Below are 4067 nucleotides of genomic sequence, written 5' to 3'. Positions count from 1 at the left end.
CATATATAAATACCACTCACAAAGCTAAATATACTGTTTAAAACTGAGGTGAAGCCAAAGGCGTCGGTTTTGGAGGACATATCTGAATAATCTTAATCACTGGGTTAACATTTACATCAAAAATTTGTGCCAGTTTTATTAGTTTCATGCATTGATGAATTCTGCATTCTCATTCCCCATACAGTATAAACACTAAATAATTATCACATAACTGGAGCTATAAATATTGAATCACACTTGACTCAGATACAAGCAGGGAAGAATGTGGTAACATACTGCTTGGGATTAAGTCAGGTTCACATGAGGAGTGTGTGACAGTGGAACTCCCACGACATAATGTGTTAACAATCACCTGGGAGCTCACTTCGGCAAGAAATGTGTCACTGTACAGAAGGGTCTCCTTCCACTGTAAAGCAGAGAGAAGCCAAGCAGTCTTAAACAATGCCCTGGGGTGTTTGCTCCTGCTGCAGTCTACAAATATCTTGGTGACTATGAGCACAGTGCTGTGTCATGGCTGAACTACTCAACGAGGTTTTAAAAGGACAAGCGGCACAAGTCAACACATTGTGAACACAAGCCTGGGTTAAGCGAATCATTCTCTTGTTCCAGAGCAGTAAGAAAATGTACATAGTATACATAGAACATAGAAAATACAGCAAAAAGAATTAATCGAAGGAAGTTATGAGGTCTTCTTCAGACCTTACTGAGGGGACTGTGTCCATTTCTGCACACAACAGTTTAAGAAGGGCCCAAGAAAATACAAAGAATATCAGGACTGGTTCCAGATGTTAGACTCACAAAATCTGAAGAAAGACATAATATATTTTTAGTATAAACAATGGGAACTTTTTATTTTTAATTTACTGCATGAGGGATTAATGAAGTGGATTATATAAACTACTGCAATTTCAGTCAGCAATACAATATTTATTGACAATTATGTGAAGATACATTTTGCACATTTTACATTTAACACGAGAGAGCATGACTTTCACAGATTAATGAATTCACATAATGTTTTTTTCAGGAAATTATGGGCTGTTATTGCCATTAAAGCTAAAAATGTACCAGAAATGCATCTTGATAAAGAGTTCCACACCCTTGTGTAGTTTCAATCAACAAATATAAAATAGCCACAAAAACTGAAGAAGATACTAATTCCTGATTGGCCACTCATGGTTTCAGATTGGCTGCATAGAGAGCTGATAATAAACAGTAGTAGTTTTAATATGATAAATATATCATATACAATGGATTTTGATCACACAGAGAGAAGTACACACAGAATGCAAGTTCAATGAAAAACTCAGTACTTTTTACCTTGGGACAAATTATTTCCTGAAAGGACAGAAAGGAAATTGTTTTTCAGACAAATGTTCTAGACACAGTTGTCTGGTGCTTGAAAAGTGAACCTCTGTTCTGGTTGCGCTTCCCTGAAATGAAGAGCTACCATCTGCAGCATTAAACGTTAATGCCCATTTCAGCTGCTGTATGCTGAGGGACGGGTCTCAATAAAATGCCATATTACTATCATTCCAGGTACAGCTAATTTCAAAAATAGAAAAAATTATTTTCATTGTAACAGCTGTATAGTAACTGTATAGCCTGAGTAAATTGTTTGATAAGCAGTGTGCTGTGAAACAATTATTTGTAAAATTCATATGACATGTCCAAAAGTCATAGACTCAAAAGCCACTTACTGCCAGAAATAGTCATGGGCAACAGTACAATATTTCCTGTCCATATGGTTGTTTTCGTAGAGCGGTGCAATTTCCACATTTTGGGCAGGTGATTTTGGGTAGAAGCAAAAACACATGGAGAACAAACTCAAGCTGACAAAAATAGAAGGATCATCTTTATCAAGTGGAAAGTTGACTTGACTTTATATCAATACTATATTGTCCCTATGGGGGCAGAAATCAAGACAAAACTTGATGGCAGTGCTCTCTGTGTGCATTACAACCTGATAATTGAGCAAGGAAGTCAGCTGTATTTGCTAACCTCCAAAATATATTAAGGTGACCAGTGTTCGTAAAATGTCCACTTTTCTTTATAGGAGGTGACAGTCCACAAAATGTAATATTGGATCACTCTGATATGTTGGGGTAGACATTACAAATTTATGCTGTGCTTATTTTAGAACTCAACTTGCAGTTGAACAAAGAATTTAATACAATGGATATATTTCTAAAAAAAATAATTCAGTTTAACGGGTTGGCTACTATGAGCATTCATGAGTAACAGCTATTTTTAATCAAATCTGGCACAACAGAATGGGGTGACAAAATTTACTGTATATCATTTCAAAATAGGACTGTCAAAATCCTAACCTCTCTGTATTGCCACACCAGAGGCTCAAAGGCTGCACACTGTAAATATGTCATTCAATCCTTCTCAGAACTTAAAATATCTCCTCACATAAGCAGTATTTTTCCTAAGGAATTCCATACACATCATTTCATATGACATAGACAGGGAACTCATTCACTCACTCACTTTTGACTTTCCCTTCTTAATTTAACAAACTGGTCTCGCTTCATTTTATTTCTTCTTTCTTTTTTCAGTCTCATGCACCCTTGTATGTGAAAGTTTATAATTAATTTCGCATTTTATATGAATACACATTCTTGCATATCAAAACTTTCATTGTTTATTAATCCAGAAATGGCATAACTTTTGAGGAATACCTTTGAGAAGGTGCACAAGCATTCATGTATTACAGTTCATTGTTGGAGTACATACACTTTCAGTGTTGGCACTTTAATAAAAGTATATGTTCTACCAGATATCTACTGCATATGCTATTTAACAACACACCACACAATGCCACAAAATGAATAAGAGTGTGCTCTACTACAGATCTCATGGCTAAAGGTCATATTCGCATGTCAAAAATAATAATGCTCCACCACACAGAACATTTGAACTTGAGCCAGCAAGTAAAACATTGTGCAACACATTATAGAATACAGCTCTGTGAAATGTCAATTTTTTTTTTCATGTATTGTGGTAAAAAAAAAGATAAGGTAGACAGAAGTAAAAAAATCACACAAGTCCAGTGTTTCGGATTAAAACTTTATCTTGAAGCCCCACTCTTGACAATGGAGTATCAAGGCATGCCAGAAAATGAAGCGAGCCATAGGTATGAGAAGCAGTGCTATTCCACTCTTACAATGGCATCCAATGGAGGCAACAGTTGTAGGGCCACTAGTGGATATCCATACATCCAACCATTATCTACATTACATTACATTACATTACAGGCATTTAGCAGATGCACTTATCCAGAGCGACGTACAACAAGTGCATTAGTTCAAGGTGCAGAGGTGCAGAAAAACACACTAGAGTGAAGTAAAGATCATAGTGCCAGAAGTGACCACATAAATCAGGACTCCAACCCTGTAGGGTAACCTGTTCAGCAAATAAACAAAACAATCCTGCCAAGTACAAAACTAGCACTGAAATCACACTTGCCTAATCAAACAAAACAATCATGCCAAATGCAAAACTAACGAGATCGCATCAGCCTAACTAGGTACATTGAGCTAAACTAGAGGCTAGGGAGGGGTGGGGAGAGGTGCAGCCTGAAGAGATGAGTCTTTAGTCTGCGCTTGAAGGTAGTCAGATTCTCTGCTGTTCTGACCGCCACGGGAAGGTCATTCCACCAGCCAGGGGCCAGGATAGACAGCAGACGCGAACGGGAAGTACAGACACGAAGAGGGGGAGGTGCCAAGCGTCCAGAGGTGGCAGAACGGAGAGGTCTGGCTGGTGTGTAGGGTCTGATGATCCTCTAGATGTATCCAGGTGCTGACCCCTTAGCTGCCTGGTATGCAAGCACCAAAGTCTTAAATTTGATGCGAGCCATAACAGGCAGCCAGTGGAGGTCAGTGAGCAGGGGGGTGACATGGGAATGTCTGGGGGAGGTTGTAGACCAATCTATGCCCGCTTATCCTGACCAGGGTCGTGGGGGGTGCTGGAGCCTATCCCAGCGTGCATTGGATGAGATGCAGGAATACACCCTGAACAGGCCGCCAATCTATCGCAGGGCACACGCACCATTCACTCAC

Source organism: Anguilla anguilla, chromosome 3 (genome assembly GCF_013347855.1).
Source record: "Anguilla anguilla isolate fAngAng1 chromosome 3, fAngAng1.pri, whole genome shotgun sequence".
Taxonomy (NCBI): domain Eukaryota; kingdom Metazoa; phylum Chordata; class Actinopteri; order Anguilliformes; family Anguillidae; genus Anguilla; species Anguilla anguilla.
This window is presented reverse-complemented; position numbering follows the sequence as displayed.